General features: G+C 46.8%; 1 protein-coding gene across 8 annotated transcripts in view; it reads right to left on the minus strand.

Moving 5' to 3' along the window:
• Nucleotides 1–18,606, minus strand: part of TIAM1 (TIAM Rac1 associated GEF 1) — a 497,838-nt gene that overhangs the window by 318,712 nt on the left and 160,520 nt on the right. For all 8 annotated transcript variants that reach the window (XM_068270618.1, XM_068270623.1, XM_068270612.1 and 5 more), the window contains one exon: nt 8,430–8,467. The gene's annotated coding sequence lies outside the window, so the exon portion shown is untranslated. The remainder of the gene's footprint in view (nt 1–8,429; nt 8,468–18,606) is intronic.

An 18,606-nucleotide genomic window follows, 5' to 3' on the forward strand; every position in this document is an offset into this window, starting at 1 on the left:
AGATCCGCAGATAGTTTTCCGGATTTAAAAAAAAATCCGAAATCCGAATACGATTCGGATACCTGAAAAAAGTTCAGCTATCCGAGTCTACCCGGATATCTAGAATCCTGTTAAGCAGCACTGAATATTAAGTAACGGGTTTTGATGTGCCAAATTCCACTGTACAAATGCGCATAAAATTAGCAACAAATTTGCATCAACTCAAAATGATTATAATCGTCACTGATTGTCCACGAAGGCAGCTCAGTATTAGTAGCACGGTGGCGTAGTGATTAGCGCTCTCGCCGTGCAGCACTGGGCCCCCAGTTTGAGTCCCAGCCAGTGCACTATTGGCACGGAGTTTGTATGCCCTCCCCGCGTCTGTGTGGGTTTCCTCTGGGCACTCTGATTTCCTCCCACATCCCAAACACATACAGGTAATATAATTGGCTTCCTCCCAAAATTGACCCTAGACTACGATACATACAAGATGCATACATACATGACTATGGTAGGGATTAGATTGTGAGCCCCTCTAAAGGAAGAGTGACAAGACTATGTACTCTGTACAGCGCTGCAGACAATGTCAGCGCTATATAAATACTAAATAATAATAATACATACATTTGCACAACAAGGATGCGTGACGATTACACAATGCTGCCGCGTGCTCCGCTCTATATAATGTATGTCAGAATGCTGTCAGTTCCAGGAATATTAGATCGGTTGTAAGATCAACTATCACCTGCCAGAAAGCAGCGGCGGATCTTTTATGCCGTGTTCCGAGGAAAGCGCAGCGCAGCTGAAGATTGTTAGAAGCGCGGAACAGCGATTGTGCAGCTGAAGAGAAGCAGCGGGGAAATCATATTATTTACCGCGATATACAATGGCGTGGGCGGATCCGCATTATGCGCGGCACGAATAAAATGTTTATAAGTTATAAGGGAGTGTGGAAACTAGAAGACGTTTCTATACGTCTGACAATGCCGATCGTTATATTTCCTATGGGAGGTCTTTAACTGTTTCTGTGACAGGTTCAGATCCGATAAAGGTTTCTATTTAATGTATATAATGCCGAAAAACGATCTAGCACAGCTTTCCACTATTACAGTTTTTAAAGGAAAGAATAGTTTGCAATGCATTAAATAAAAGTATTCCTGAGATACTAAATCCTCATTCCTGGCAAGAATGTTTCTGAGATCTGTATAGGCACTCAGCTCTCCCTGTTTGTGTAGAAGCTCCCTGATTAGCTGATGAGTCAGTTTTAAAGGGAAGGTTCAAGCAAAATATAAAAATGAGTTTCACTTACCTGGGGCTTCTACCAGCCTCATGCAGCCATCCTGTGCCCTCGTAGTCACTCACTGCTGCTCCAGTCCCCCGCTGGCAGCTTGCCGACCTCGGAGGTCGGCGGGCCGCATTGCGTATGTTTTTACGCATTCCCGCTAGTGCAGGAACATTAACACATACATTTTTACGCGTTACTGGTTCAATGCGTAAATTTTTACGCATTGAACCAGTAATGCGTAAAAATGTATGTGTTAATGTTCCTGCACTGGCGGGCATGCGTAAAAATGTACGCAATGTGGCCCGCCGACCTCCGAGGTCGGCAAGCTGCCAGCGGGGGACTGGAGCAGCAGTGAGTGACTACGAGGGCACAGGATGGCTGCATGAGGCTGGTAGAAGCCCCAGGTAAGTGAAACTCATTTTTTTATTTTGCTTGGACCTTCCCTTTAAAGTAACTGTCGGGTATAAAATCAAAAAATCAATTGTTTATTTTTATCTGGTAAACAAGTAATAAGGATGCTAACCAGGCAATCCAAAAGTTAAGCGTACACGCTTGTTCCGAATACAGCAATTTCATTGCAGCCAGTGGTGTGCCGTCTCTTATGTTTTATTGGTGATTTCCTGAAGCCGTAGGAGCAATCCGGCTGAGACAAGGCACCGGCCAGTTACAGGTCCAGGGGACCCAGCACACGAGTTCTCCAGGTATTTACTGTGTGGGAATCCAAAAGTTAAAATCACTATTACTTTTCTTGTTGATAAATGATCATCCCCCAGTTTACCTGACTCTTATTTGGTACACACAAAATTTGGTACGCACAAGGGAAGTTGCAGGGCATGCTGGGTTGTCCTTTTCCGCTTCTCTACTTTCACCTAAGACTTAACTAATGCAGCCTGATTGGCTGAAGCCTCTTTCCCACTTTTTTGCCCCTCCCACACCTGTTACTCTCTGATTGGCCAATATTTCTATATTTATGCTGAGACCATGCACTTTCTATAGTGGGGTGGGGGGGGGGGGGGGTGGCGGGCAATGCATACACAATCAGGAAGAGGAGAGTAAAGGAGGAAATGACATTAGGATTGGCTTAAAAATAGACACACTTAAAATGGGAAATGCCAAGAAGGATTTTCTCTTTTTTTTACTGTTGAAAAACCACTAAAATCAAAATGTGGACAGTGTAATGCATGTGTTATGTAAGTAGAGCAAGTATTTATCTACTTATTTATATACCGTATATACTCGCATATAAGCCGACCCGCATATAAGCCGACCCCCAACTTTTCCATGAAAAACCAGGGAAAAATGATTGACCCCCATATAAGCCGGGGGTAGGAAACGCTGGCCGCGTGATCCCCCCAGTGTGTCCCAGTATAGCTAGTATAGTGCCCAGTAAGGGTAGGTAGTGCCCCAGTATAGCTAGTATAGTGCCCAGTTTAGCCAGTATAGTGCCCCAGTATAGCTAGTATAGTGCCCCAGTATAGCTAGTATAGTGCCCCAGTATAGCTAGTATAGTGCCCCAGTATAGCTAGTATAGTGCCCCAGTATAGCTAGTATAGTTCCCAGTATAGCTAGTATAGTGCCCCAGTATAGCTAGTATAGTGCCCAGTATAGCTAGTATAGTGCCCAGTATAGCTAGTATAGTGCCCCAGTATAGCTAGTATAGTGCCCCAGTATAGCTAGTATAGTGCCCAGTTTAGCTAGTATAGTTCCCAGTATAGCTATTATAGTGCCCCAGTATAGGTAGGTAGTGCCCCAGTATAGGTAGGTAGTGCCCCAGTATAGGTAGGTAGTGCCCCAGTATAGGTAGGTAGTGCCCCAGTATAGGTAGGTAGTGCCCAGTTTAGCCAGTATAGTGCCCAGTATAGGTAGGTAGTGCCCCAGTATAGCCAGTATAGTGCCCAGTTTAGCTAGTATAATTCCCAGTATAGCTAGTATAGTGCCCCAGTATAGGTAGGTAGTGCCCCAGTATGGGTAGGTAGTGCCCCAGTATAGCTAGTAAAGTGCCCAGTTTAGCTAGTAAAGTGCCAAGTTTAGCTAGTATAGTGCCCAGTTTAGCTAGTATAGTACCCAGTGTAGGTAGGTAGTGGCCAGTATAGTGCCCTGCTCGCCCCCCTCCCGCCGCCGCTGCTGCTGCTATTACCTGCAGCGGCTTCCTCTTCCCCGGCGCTTCCTCTTCCCCGCTCTGCGCTCTCATGCCCGTATGAAGTGATCACAGCAGCGCGCCTGGCGTTGCTGCTGTGACGATGCAGGGGGCAGGAAAGAGCACGGCTCCCTGTAGCGGCGATCTGTATCGCCGTTACCAGGGGAACCGCTCTTTCCTGCCCCCTGCATCATCAGAGCAGCAGCGCCGGGCGCGCTGCTGTGATCTCTTCATACGGGCATGAGAGCGCAGAGCGGGGAAGAGGAAGCCGCTGCAGGTAATAGCAGCGGCGGCGGGAGGGGGTAGCGGGGGCCACGGACCACCAGGGAAGACTCGCATACAAGCCGACCCCCCAACTTTTGACCCCCTTTTTGGGGGTCAAAAATTCGGCTTGTATGCGAGTATATACGGTATACGTGGTCTTTTTTCTGAGATAGTATGGTGGCTGACAGCTCCTCTTTAAAGCAGCAGAACAGCCATACTATCCCAGGGGGAAAACCGCATATATATAGATGTAGATAAATACTTGCTCTACTTACATAACAGATGTATTACACTGCCCACATTTTGATTTTAGTGATTTTTCAACAGTAAAAAAAAAAAAAAAAAAAAAAAAAAAAGAGAAAATCCTTCTTAGCATTTCCAACTTTAAAGGATACCCAAAGTGACATGTGACATGATGAGACAGACGTGTATGTACCGTGCCTAGCACACCAATAATTATTCTGTGTTTCTTTTTTTCCTTCTCTGCCTGAAAGAGTTAAATATCAGGTATGTAAGTGGCTGATTCAGTCCTGACTGACAGGAAGTGACTACAGTGTGAACCTCAATGATAAGAAATTCCAACTATAAAACACTTTCCTAGCAGAAAATGGCTTCTGAGAGCAAGAAAGAGATAAAAAGTGGAATTTCTCATCAGTGAGGGTCACACTGTAGTCACATCCTGTTTGAGTCAGAACTGCATCAGCCACTTACATACCTGATATTTAACTCTTTCAGGCAGAAAAGGAAAAAAAGAAACAGCATAATTATTTATGTGCTAGGCACTGTACATACACATGTCTATCTCATCATGTCACATGTCACTTCGGGCATCCTTTAACCCCCTTGCCGTTCCAATTATGTCGGCAAGGGGGCGGCGCAGCTCAATAGCCCACCGGGCCGGCTCCCGACATAACGGCCCAGGTCGGGCTCTCCTGCCTGCACAAAGATGGCCGCACGAGCTGGCTGCGCGGTCCACTTAGCCGCGAGTGCTGCTGCGCAGCTCTAGGGCCAACCCCCCGATCCACGCTACAGGAAACAGCCTGTAGCGTGGATAGGGGGGGTTGGCCCTAGAGCTGCGCAGCCGCAGCCAGCTCATGTGGCCATCTTTGTGCAGGCAGGAGAGCCCGACTAGGACCGCGAGGCGGCCCGGGGGGCTATTGAGCAGCGGGGACCCGGCGGAACGGCACGGAGGGCGCGGACGGCCTCCTCCGTGCCTTAAAATAGGATGCAGGTAGTTAACTTTTTTTATCATTTGGCCTCGGAAGTCCTTTAAGTGTGGCTATTTTGAAGCCAATCCTGGTGTAATTTCCTCCCTTACTTTCCTCTCCACGCTTAGTGAATTTTAAACAGTAAATAAAGAGCATTCTGTTTCAGGCATTTGCCATCTTGATTCCCTCTGACTGAAGCCAATACTGATGTCATTTCCTCCCTTACTTTTTTTTCTCCTAAAAACTGCACTATCAGAGCTAGCTTGGTTTGTAAACACGTGTGAGCACAGTTCATTGAATGGCCTCAGCCAATCAGTGAGGAGCGGGAATGTGGGAGGGGTGATGACTAGCTTCCATCTTTTCTGCAATGTAACAAATAGAGTCAGGCTGACTGAGATAAGATCTATCACAGCAGAAACATTTCTGAATAGATTGGAGTGGTTAGGCTGCAGGCTGCATAATAAACACAGAGCAGCGGGTAAATGGAATTTGATTTTGTGGCTGACAATCCCTTTTTAAAGCGGACCTGAACCCAGAATTTCCTCTTTGCTCTAAAAGATAAGCAACAGCATAATCTTTAAAGAAAAACATTTCCTTATTACAGCTTACAGAACTTCCACAGACATGCTGCAGTGTAGTAACTTCCTGGTGTGCGGAGACAAAGAAAGTGTTAACCTCCTGTGTTTACATATTAGCTCACAACTGGGCAGACAGCTGGGAGCTCAAATTACACTAGCTCATTACTAGCTGAGAAGGTGGAATTATACAGGCTGTTCTCTATAGATGGACCCAGGGTGAATTTCTCTGTGTTTTCCATCTCTTCTTTGCAAGCGTTTAGGTCCGCTTTACAGCACCTGGTGAGAAACCCAAATACTGGCCCTTCTTGCATTACAGACACATTGCTACAGGCTGCAGTCCTCTCAGACTGTTTCAGTCTGTGCCTACCCTCTGCAGTCACAACAGTGAGGATGATGTAATCCAGGCAGCTGCAGCAGCCACACCCACAGAGCCTGAAAACTGACTCACTGATCTATCTGCTTTTCGTCTTGTGGTGAAAATACGATAAGACTGAAGACAAGAGATTGTAGACCTCATTTGTTATGAATAGACTATTTGTATGACATCTAAGTATTATTACTAAGCTATGTTATTTTAGATCTGTGTCTGAAGATAGTCTTTACAATTTAAAAATAAAACTTTAAAGATTTAGTGTACTATACTTGAGATAGAAGTGAAAAGGACAATGCATAGAATATATGTCTAACTTTAGAATTGGGCAATGGTGACAAAGGGGGTGAAGTTTATTATGCAAATCTCCATCAGGAAATCTATTGAAAATCCATGAAGTGCAATGTTATGGAGCTGCCAATGTTCAGCTGCTTCTGCTCCACCCCCACCCCCCAATCAACCTAGATTCAATTTTTGGTCAAAATTTACTGAAAGTTGATCAATCGACTTTCTGGAGGCATCGATTCACAACAGATCAAGAATCTAACAGAAAAATAGATAGGGCCCCTTTTACACTTATGCCCTGTGTCCCCCCAACCTTACGCTTCCCCGCTGCAAGGGCCACGCAAGTCTATGGAGACTTGCACACTTAACGTGATGGGATGTAGTGCACAGGACGTATCCAAACCGCCGTAATGCCGTTGCAAAGTCTGCAGCGAGTTGCCGCATAAGCCGTCGGACCGCACGGATTATGCAGCAATGCAAGTCAATGGGCGACGCAGCAAGTGTGAATGACAGGCGCGCAGTGTGACGCTGCGTGCATGCGAGGATCAACAGGAATCCTAGCGATGTACTCCCTGCTGGGCAATGAGCGGGGGGCAGTGCTATGCATATGACCCCATTGCCGCACTGTGGTGCAAGGTCATATGAAGGCTGGTTTTGGCTGTGCGTGCTAATCTCAGGTGTAAAACCAGCCCAAGCCCTCTTGCACACTACATGCGATTCCGATTTTTTTACACAATCTGATTTTTTATTCTGATTTTAAAAAAAGGGAAAAAAAAAGTACTGCATGCTGCTACGTTTTTTTTAATCGGAATCAAAAATCAGATAGTATAAAAAAACGGAATCCCGTAGTGTGCAAGGAGCCTACGAGTGCACACTCTTATAATATAAGTATACCCCAACATTAGCACAACTCTCTATGTTCCGAGTCATTTTCATTATCCGCATTCTATACAATTACTTTTTTTCATTTTAATTAGCAAGTCAGTTACAGATTCATGTTAATCGCTGCCATTGCTGACTTTATGAAGGTTTATTAGCGCGCCGCTTTTTAATCAAACATAATGTGTTAGAAATGAACTGCATCCCGTTAGTATGGAACCCGTTCCTTCTGCTCCGACATGGTAAAAGTTTCTTAATTAGCAGAAGAACTTGCTTTGTGTTCTTACAATGTAATGACTTTTTCTTGCATTACATAATCTCCAATAAGAGCAACCGCAGAGCAGAAATACCCAATACACAGACTTTTCACATAATGGAATCCGCTATAATTTATGTGCAATTAAAGGGGAATTCCAGGAATTATTTTTTCCCCACCAAAGGTAACTCCAGTCATAGGAATAGGGTAGTACGGCCCAGGAAGGAAGCTGAAATCCACCAGACTACTATTACATGCAATGATCCATACCCTCAGGCCTGGTCCACACATACATTTCCACATTTCTGGTCCAGTACTCTCCTGTCCTGTCAGCTTTGCATCATTTTCTATCAGTTTTACCTGACTGGCCGGAAATGTACACCTGTTATGTGTAAACACAGCCATAGAAGCACACGGGGTAAAGTAAACAGAGATTGCAGCCAGGAGGAGCTCATTCTGAATGGGGGGTGTAAGCATGCAAGTGCAGGAATAAAGTACAAGTCCTTCTCTTCAGATCCTCTCTCTGTAGCTGAAAAGTCTCTCAGCTGTTCTCATATAATCTGTGAGAACGCAGTGTGTGTGGGCAGAGCAGAAATAAACAGTAAATCATTCCTCTGTGAATAGTGACAGAGACGTGGCACCTATCTACATGGTACAGCTCTGACCTCCACGCTGACTGTTACAAAAAGAGGATACACAAGGTATTCTCCTTCAAACAGGCTGTGATGAGAGACCTCTGAAAAACTTTCTATTGTTGCTGGCTATAAGCTCTCTAGGTATGTGGGGTTTACAGAATAACAGTTTCTTTGATAATTTCTCTTTAAAGGGAACCTAAAGCAGGAGGGATATTGAGGCAGCCATAAGCACTTCCTTTAAAACAATACTAGTTGTTTGGCTTTGGCTGCAATAGTGCCTGAATCGCACACCTGAAACAAGCTTGCAGCTAATCTCGTAAGATTTGTGTCAGAAACATCTGATCTACATGCTTGTTCGTGGTGTATGGCTAAAAGTATCAGAGGATCTGCAGGGCTGCCAGGCAACTAGTATTGTTTAAAAGTAAATAAATATGGCAGCCTCCATATGCCTCTCTCTTCAGGCGTACTTATATAATGTCATATATAGGTGCTAGGTTGCGCCCAACAAATGATAAAACAAAGTGATAATCAGCAGTTTCTGCATAGTACTTACAGATCTGCGGATGCCGGGCACAGAGCAGAGTGCAGGACCTGCAAAACAAGATCACACATTAATCCACAGGCTCAGGAGAAAGGGAATTATACACATAAGCAGCAATCAACTACTGGATTGTTACTTCTTGCAAATCTACAGCACGGTCCCCGCCTGCAAGTCTGTAGCACGGTCCCCGCCTGCAAGTCTGTAGCACGGTCCCCGCCTGCAAGTCTGTAGCACGGTCCCCGCCTGCAAGTCTGTAGCACGGTCCCAGCCTGCAAGTCTGTAGCACGGTCCCAGCCTGCAAGTCTGTAGCACGGTCTCAGCCTGCAAGTCTGTAGCACGGTCCCAGCCTGCAAGTCTGTAGCACGGTCCCAGCCTGCAAGTCTGTAGCACGGTCCCAGCCTGCAAGTCTGTAGCACGGTCCCAGCCTGCAAGTCTGTAGCACGGTCCCAGCCTGCAAGTCTGTAGCACGGTCCCAGCCTGCAAGTCTGTAGCACGGTCCCAGCCTGCAAGTCTGTAGCACGGTCCCAGCCTGCAAGTCTGTAGCACGGTCCCAGCCTGCAAGTCTGTAGCACGGTCCCAGCCTGCAAGTCTGTAGCACGGTCCCAGCCTGCAAGTCTGTAGCACGGTCCCAGCCTGCAAGTCTGTAGCACGGTCCCAGCCTGCAAGTCTGTAGCACGGTCCCAGCATGCAAGTCTGTAGCACGGTCCCAGCATGCAAGTCTGTAGCACGGTCCCAGCATGCAAGTCTGTAGCACGGTCCCAGCATGCAAGTCTGTAGCACGGTCCCAGCATGCAAGTCTGTAGCACGGTCCCAGCATGCAAGTCTGTAGCACGGTCCCAGCATGCATGTCTGTAGCACGGTCCCAGCATGCATGTCTGTAGCACGGTCCCAGCATGCATGTCTGTAGCACGGTCCCCGCATGCAAGTCTGTAGCACGGTCCCAGCATGCATGTCTGTAGCACGGTCCCCGCATGCAAGTCTGTAGCACGGTCCCAGCATGCATGTCTGTAGCACGGTCCCAGCATGCATGTCTGTAGCACGGTCCCCGCATGCAAGTCTGTAGCACGGTCCCCGCATGCAAGTCTGTAGCACGGACCCAGCATGCAAGTCTGTAGCACGGTCCCAGCATGCAAGTCTGTAGCACGGTCCCAGCATGCAAGTCTGTAGCACGGTCCCAGCATGCAAGTCTGTAGCACGGTCCTAGCACGCAAGTCTGTAGCAACGTCCCCGCATGCAATTCTAGCACTATCCCAGCATACAAAGCCTCCAAACAGCCCTCCTCACCCTTCTGCTTTCAGTGGGTAGGAAGGTTTTGCTACACTGATTCAAACTACAAGCTGGAGTGCTTCTTCCAAAGCAACCGAACCAGACGGGCCATTGTTCCGAGCACAGCACAGACTAGCATGGGTGATTATTCCACTGCTTGTTACCACAGCCTACCAGTGACCTGTAATCACAGACATGGGTGGTGCTACTAAATGTACTCCACATTGCTCTGACTGACTGCTCTATCTGGTGAGTCACTCGCCTGGGACAATCCCGTAACCAGCACAACTTGCTGTGGAGGTGTGTTATAGGTCAGTGATTCTCACCATCATTAGAACATGTACTCCTTTATGTAAGATGGTACTTACAGAGTAACCAATTTTGGAGCCGCATCATCTCAAGTACTCCTTGACCGAAATGTTTGTGCTCCCTATTCTTGTAGAAATGCCTTTGAAACATTATATTTTCAATTCACTAAAATACTTTTTCATATAGGATTATTCGAGTACTTTAAGCAAACCTGTAGAATATATATATATATATATATATATATATAGATAGATAGATAGATAGATAGATAGATAGATAGATAGATAGATAGAGATATATAGATAGATATAGATATATAGATATATATATATATATATATATATAGAGAGAGAGAGAGAGAGAGAGAGAGAGAGAGATAGATAAACACATACATACACAAATACACACACACACAAATACATGCGTGTGTGAGTGTGTGCGTGTGCGTGTGTATCAGGGTTTACCATAAGGCACTGTAGGCATATGCCTACAGGCGCCTGACGATGGAAAGGCGGCTCACTTCCCTCCCCATGCGCCTCCCTCCCTCCTTCCCTATGCAGAGTCCCGAGCAGAGCGGTAATGAGGTTATTCACTTGGCTCTCGGCATTCCACTGATGAGATCTCCCTGTAGTCAGGGGCACCTCTGGCTACCTAATACTGAGGGTACCTCTGGTTACTTAATGCTAAAGGGCAAATGTAGTTAGCTATGACGAGCAAGGGAAGGGAGAGAGAGAAGACAGATGGGCCAACCAGCACACTTGCGGTGCGGTTCGGACAGGTTTGTAGGTCCATGAAGGCCAAAGTGTAGGGCGCCAGGACATCTGTGCCTATAGGCTCCTGTGATGTAAATCTGGGCCTAATCGTCCGCCAGCAATATCTTGTAGCCGAATTAAATCATATCCCCCCCCCCACTACATGGCGGCCAGGTGGGGGGGGGGGGGGGGGGGGGGAGTAGCAATTAACATTGCCCGAGACATTTGTCGGAATAACGTGAGCAGTTTTTAGGGCCTTACCCAGCCCCCAAATTACCTGGCAGCTTAATTATAAGTACACCTTCATGATCCCTCGGCTGCAGCTTGGGAGACTCCTCAACTTGGAGACCATGCACCCCAGAATGTATGAGCGCAGCTGCACTGCGCAGGTGCCAGTGGGTTAAGGCCTGCACAGTAGCATGGGGTCGCTCATGCATGGAGACAAAAAGCTGTGTATGAGCGGCTTCCTTCTACTGTGCAAGCAGTCCTTTGCACCAGTGCGGCCCCGCTCGTACACTGAAGGGCACGTCGCCACAAGCAATCTACAACTTTCTTGTTGAAGATTGTTTAGAGGGTCCCAGAAACAACAACGAAACATTTGGAAAGTGCTTTTCTCCCATTGGACCCAAAAGCGCATAACTTAATCGGCGGCTTTTTTATTTTGACTTAAACATGTCCCGGGTTGGAGCTCTCTTGATTAAGTTTGGCAAGGCATTCCACATGGTAGGGGCAGCATGACCGTGTTGAGTCAAGTTCTGAGAAATGCAACCTGCATCAGATGTCATTGCTACACCTGTGAAGGGTATCATTCACTCACGCCCAGGCTAGCACCATGCTGGAGCAGAGTTATGCTGCTACGAAAACGAACAATTACCCATTACATAACACACACAAGTGAGTCAGTCATTACAGCAGGTTCAGCGAGGATGCTTCAGAGCTCCCTGACACACAAAGACATGAGTAGAGAAGAGTTTGGACGGCCTCCACGCCATCGCTCACGCCGTGACAACGTAAAGTCTGCCGGCTGCGATTCTCGCAGGATGTTTCTGTCCTGAATGAGACAAAAATGGAAAAACGCTCTCGCAGCTGCTGTGATCCCGCTTACAAGATCACAGCATTAAAAATGAATGGTGTCAGGAAACAGGAAGGGAATTATTAACAAGTCGCAGCACGAACCATTCACCACTTGAAGAGAAGTTCCCAGGGGAAGGCGCTCTGCTGAGATCTGCTGAGCACAGCTCTGGTAACATGGACAGGTCTCAGGTTACGGTGTGTAAGTTCTCTAGGCTAGGTATGGTACATGCTAGTCCTGAACAGGCATTTTTCTTTAAGTGATAAACTCACTTTAGTTCTGATACTTACCTGCGCAGAGGGAAAGCACTGGATAGTAACCACCACCCCCTCATCTGTGACTAATTACAAGCGTAACTTGATCTCAGCTGTGTCAGCTGGCTGCCTTGGCAGAGCAGGTAATTTGTAAACACAGGATGTTCACCCTACGTCTCCTTCCATGAAAACAGGAAGGTTTATTCCAGGATCAAATTACAACTTGTGATTAGTCATAGATAAGGGGGAATTAGTAACCAAGCAGCTCGGGGTGACCCAACCCACTAGGAATGTATAGGGGGTTAAAAGAGACTGAAAATCCCTGCTACTAATAAGCAATGCTTGGTGTGATTTGCGTTCTTAAAACAGGACATTTGCAATAATTCAGCTATAAGTGAACAATTGTGGTTACCCACAATGCACCACTACTGAATATGCAAATTATTTATTTTTGCCCCTGAAAAAAGATAATTTGCATATTCCGTAGTGGTGCATTGTGGGTAACCACAAATGTTCACTTATAGCTGAATTATTGCAAATTTCCTTCTGTTTTAAGAAGGCAAATTTCACTAAATACCTACAGGGTGCATTTCTTTCTGTCCTGTGCATAAAAGGTCAGGTCCAATTTAACGCAGGCCATACACAAACACATTGAATGCATCAATTGGACCAGTTGAAAAATCTCGATCAATCGGGAGCAGAGGCGCAGCAGTAATAGATCGACAGCCCATAGCATTGCTATTTGATAGATTCCATGTGCAGTGTGTGGAAGAAGCCAATCTTTCTCTGATCAGAAAGGGATTGATCTGATTGCCGCATGTCTACATGGGTACAGCTACCTTAAATTTGCTTTACTAAACTCCTCACACATTTCTGCTAATCAGCACTCATTATCTTGTACCCGGTACATTTGTAATCATTTGCATTTCATCTGTACACAGTGTCTTTGATTAGATGGGAGTACATAGGGTTTAACCTCTGTAAAAACGAGAAGGCTGAATCTCGCTATCATGATTAATTTGTTTTTTCTACTAATTTTCGTTTCTCCTGGCTAATAGTACAAAACAACGTTCTGTGCAGCTGAGGTTTTCTTTGGCATTTCTTTCAACATACTTAACTTTTAATAGATTTTAAAACAATCTTAAAGTACACCCGAGGCGAAAATAAACGAATTAAATAAACGATTGTATCTATCTTCCGTCTACTAAAAATGACTTTTTAAGATATTCCACAGTTTTATTTTATGTTTAAATCTACTTTTTAAATTTTAACTTTTATTGTTTTTGCTCAATGGCACATTTATTGAAGTATGCCAGATCTAAATTCTATGAACTATTGACCCTTTTTATCTTTCCTGCTCTCAGAAGCAGTTTTCTGCTAGGAAAGTGTTTTATGGTTGGAATATCTTATCAGTGAGGGTCACACTGTAGTCACTTTCTGTCTGAGTCAGGACTGAGTCAGCCACTTACATGCCTGATATTTAACTATTTCAGACAGAGAAAGGAAAAAAGGAACACAGCATAGTTATTTGTGTGCTAGGCACTGTACATAAAAAATATCCTCCTGGGACCATGTGTTCCTCTGCAGTGAGGTTAAGCCAATAATCGGACACACAGTAGATTCACCAGAGATTTTGTCACAAAGTTCTATATATCCATCACATGGTTGCATTATGCCGAGTACACACGATTCAAGACGCAATAGAAAACAGAGATGGTTTAAAGAGAATCTGTAACGTCACAACGTCCCCTGGGGGGTACTCACCTCGGGTGGGGGAAGCCTCAGGATCCTAATGAGGCTTCCCACACCGTCCTCCGTCCCTCAGGGGTCTCGCTGCAGCCCTCCGTACAGCGGTGACTTCAATATTTACCTTCCCGGTTCCTGCGCAGGCACTCCGACGGCTGTCGGCTCCGAAGTAGGCGGAAATACCCGATCGCCGTCGGGTCTGCTCTACTGCGTAAGGCGCAAGTCTCCGGCGCCTGCGCAGTAGAGCAGACCCGACTGAGATCGGGTATTTCCGTCTACTTTGGAGCCGAAAGCAGCCACAGCGCCCCCGCTGGAGCCTGCAAAGGTAAATATTGAACAGGCTGTCGGGTCTGTCGCCGGCTGTTCGGAGGACTGCAGCGAGACCCCCGTGGGACAGAGGACGTGGGAAGCCTCATTAGGTTCCGGAGGCTTCCCCCACCCGAGGTGAGTACACCCCAGGGGATATTTTTGATGTTACAGTGTCTCTTTAAACATGAAAGATGAATAAAAATTAAAGTAAAGGGTGTAGGCTCCCATCTCCCTTTTCTTATAAACAATGCCTGTTCCCTGGCTGTCAAGCTGAGCTTTTGGCTTTTAAGTCACACACCTACAACAAGCATGCAGCCAGCAGAGTCACACCACAGTCACAGCATCCAAACTGCATGTTCATTCTGGGCCAGAGGAACTTAATTGAACAAAGGAAAAAATAAATCAATACATTGCAAAGTGAGAAGTGAAAAAATAGAGATCAAGAAAGGATTTATATTCACCATGTAATATGTTCATCTTGTTTAATCCACAATCAGCCTGCAGGTAATCATCTTTACTACTGGTAGACATGAAAAAACAGCACCAACTGCCATTATCTATAACCACACCCCCTAGCAATGTGATAGGCTAAAAGGTTGTTTTTAGTTTTTTTTGTTGTTTTTTTTCTAAAGCAGGCCTGAAGATGGATAGCAGACCTGAACTGTACCTCCGCGGTACAGTTTCGGTATCGCCAGTCACCGTCCACTGCACCTGTGTGGCCCTGGCCGCGATCATTCTCGCTCCCGTTCATGTAGCCGGGAGAGTCCTGCACAGGCGCAGTACAAGGTTTTCTCGTGCTGCGCCTGCGCAGGACTATCGCGGCAATGTGAGTGGCCATCGACTTACAAGTCGGCGATACCGAAACTGTACTGCGATGAGGACCTGCGAGGGTACGGGGGGGGGGGGAGGGGGGGTAGGGCTGGCAGAAGCCCAAGGTAAGTGAAAAAAATTTTTCGTGTTTTTTTTTTTGTTTTTAATTATCTTCAGGTCCACTTTAAAGATATACATATGCACACAGAGAGATACTAGTTGCCTGGCAGTTGGAAACAGCAGTTTCCCACAATGCAACGAGATTCACAGACAGGAAACGGTCAGGACCTACGTCTTGACATCACACAGTGGGAGGGGTTTCAACAATATCAGCCACACAGACGTCCCTGATGATCTATTCAAGAAAAGGTAAAGATCGCTCATGGGAAAGGGGGTATCAGCTACTGATTGGGATGAAGTTCAATTCTTGATTACAGTTCCTCTTTAAACTATTAGAGGCGGAGCATCAGCACAGAAGTCAGGCAACCAGCATGGTGTATAAGAGAATAAAGATTACAGCCTCTGTATTCCTCTCACTTCAGGTTCCCTTTAACTCGCATGGCATTACTCATTCACTGAGCTGCACTACAGTATTCCTGACATTTATCTTTACCTACAAGAAGCCACTCTAGCGCCACATCTCCCAGCATGCATCAGCAGCCGCGCAGCCAGCCCTGCACTCCATCATGCTGTAAGCAGGAAGCGCAGACACTCTTACACTCCTGTGGGCTGTTAGCGCACAGCACAGGGCTGCGGCGGAGTCTGCTAATCACGGGTGAGTACACAATCACCGCTAATGAGGCTCCTAAAACTTCCACAACAAGCCTTTAAAGGAATATTTTCTGAAGCACAGAGACGGTTTAGATGAAAAAAGACAAACAGGATCGCTCATCCCAAAAGTCCTGAAGCCTTCTGCAGAGCCGAGATAAAATTAAAGTGCTCTTCTCGTCTTTTGCCTGGGGCGAGCCCTGCGGACGTGTTCTGCTGAACAGCCTGGCGGCCCCGCGCTGCCTGCCGTATAATATCTCTGCTGTAATCCCCCAGACTGATCTCACATGGAGGAGGATAATACCCCACAACCATTTTATACAAAATACCCTCTAATTGCGGGAGCGACTCAAGGACGCTGCTCTAATGAAAATGTGTTTTGGGGCTGCGAATCAATAATTCAGATTCCTGGAAAAGAAAATGTTTCATTATAAATTAAAGCGTGAACTTACAGAGAAACACGAGTAATATAGTGTTGCCTTCCTGCGCGCAGCTACAGCGTTGCCTTCCTGCGCGCAGCTACAGCGTTGCCTTCCTGCGCGCAGCTACAGCGTTGCCTTTCTGCGCGCAGCTAGTGTTGCTTTCCTGCGCGCAGCTATAGTGTTGCCTTCCTGCGTGCAGCTACAGCGTTGCCTTCCTGCGCGCAGCTACAGCGTTGCCTTCCTGCGCGCAGCTAGTGTTGCTTTCCTGCGTGCAGCTATAGTGTTGCCTTCCTGCGTGCAGCTATAGTGTTGCCTTCCTGCGTGCAGCTACAGTGTTGCCTTCCTGCGTGCAGCTACAGTGTTGCCTTCCTGCGTGCAGCTACAGTGTTGCCTTCCTGCGTGCAGCTACAGTGTTGCCTTCCTGCGTGCAGCTACAGTGTTGCCTTCCTGCGTGCAGCTACAGTGTTGCCTTCCTGCGTGCAGCTACAGTGTTGCCTTCCTGCGTGCAGCTACAGTGTTGCCTTCCTGCGCGCAGCTACAGTGTTGCCTTCCTGCGCGCAGCTACAGTGTTGCCTTCCTGCGCGCAGCTACAGTGTTGCCTTCCTGCGTGCAGCTACAGTGTTGCCTTCCTGCGTGCAGCTACAGTGTTGCCTTCCTGCGTGCAGCTACAGTGTTGCCTTCCTGCGCGCAGCTACAGTGTTGCCTTCCTGCGTGCAGCTACAGTGTTGCCTTCCTGCGTGCAGCTACAGTGTTGCCTTCCTGCGTGCAGCTATAGTGTTGTCTTCCTGCGTGCAGCCGGGGCATTACCCCAGGTGGGGTTAAAGCAAGGCTCTAGCTACAAACCTTGTACCTTTCTAAAGTGGTTGTAGTCCATTTTATGACCTCACCTCCAAGACTCTTTTTGCAAACACAGGTCAAAAAATAGTGGCAAAACTGTTTTTTTTGCGGTTTGTCAACCTGGAAACTTTCTTTTTTTTTTTGGGGGGGGGGGGGGGTGAGAGAAGTGACTTGCTGAGTGTCCAACACGCTCTACACTTAGGTCGCGTACACAGTGAAACCGTATGCCGGCCATCGGGGATCAGGACCCTTGGGCGACATTAATGGGCCGAGCAGAACACACACATGGCAGCTGTGTAGCCGATGACGTGCTGTGTTGCTACACGGAAGGATGACAACCGGAGCGTGTATGACATCAGGCGGCGGGCAGGGAAGGGGCACGAACAATGGGATTGGCATCACTGGGGTTGCGTAGATCCACCTGGAGGATCGTTCACAAGTTGGGGGCTGCCGGCTGCCTGATTGTCAGCGGAGTCAGTTATCATCCCACCTCAGCCGACTTAACCGCGCATAAAACTATGTATGTATCTTTACTGCTGGATGTCCTGACTGTACAGAGTTCTGAACGTCTCATGTATCTATGCTCCCCAATATTTGTTATGTACTATGCACAGCGCTATGGAAGATGATTGTGCTATATAAATAATAATACTAATAATACACACTGAACTTGCTGAAAAAAAACTTCTATCATGCTTGTTTTGATCATGTGCTCGGTCTCTTCCGCCGAGGTTTACGAGGAAGGAAGAAGGAGTTGACTCTCCAGCGTTGGAGGTATTTAGCCGGCATAAACAGCAGGTTAAACGCCAATAATCAACCTCATAAACCAGAAGAGCAGTCAGACCACTTTGCTCACAGTCTGTTAGGTTTCCCAAAGGACAAACGGCCGCACCAGCAAAGGAATCTTCAATCCGTGGAGGGACAGTAAATCTGTCAGGAAGCGTTTCTTCCATCAGTTATCCATCAGTACAGCGCTGAGAGAGGTGTAATTATACAGTCTGAGAACATCAAAATGCTCCTCAGACACTGGAAATTACAGCACTTCCAGCCAAACAGGAAGGCCATTTGCTAGAGTTCCCCAAAAATAGAGAGAGGGTAAGGCAGCTCCAAGACTTGTAAAGCAGCAAGCACCTGGCTTCTGTCTACACTGCAGCATAAGTTACCCTCCCAGAGCATAGTGTCAGGAAACAGCAATATCTCTTCACTGTGATTAGTGTGGGAGAGCTGACAGCCCCATGCTGAACATGCATAGGCAGTACGCAGGACTCCGCTCCATACACTGCAGGAGTAGATCGTATCCAAGGCTCCCAGACATGCACTCTGCTAGAACTGACCATGTGAAAGATTCTCAGTCTGATTCAGGGCTTATTCACAGTGGGACGTTGCGGATCTGCCTTATAAACTTATAACGCAGCTTACCGCACTGCAATGCTAATCCTGTGGGTCGTTCACAGTGCGATGTTAGTGTTGCATTGTAATGCGTAGCGTTATGGTAACACACTGCTGCAGTGCATTACCTCTAAACACACACACGTTATCAAGTACAGGGAAGCATACTTTTCATTGCCTGTATGCTTTTCTGTACCTACTGTATGCGACGGTAACACAGCATTAATGTGCGTTACCACCTTTTCTGCATTGCGT

Source organism: Hyperolius riggenbachi, chromosome 2 (genome assembly GCF_040937935.1).
Source record: "Hyperolius riggenbachi isolate aHypRig1 chromosome 2, aHypRig1.pri, whole genome shotgun sequence".
Lineage (NCBI taxonomy): Eukaryota > Metazoa > Chordata > Amphibia > Anura > Hyperoliidae > Hyperolius > Hyperolius riggenbachi.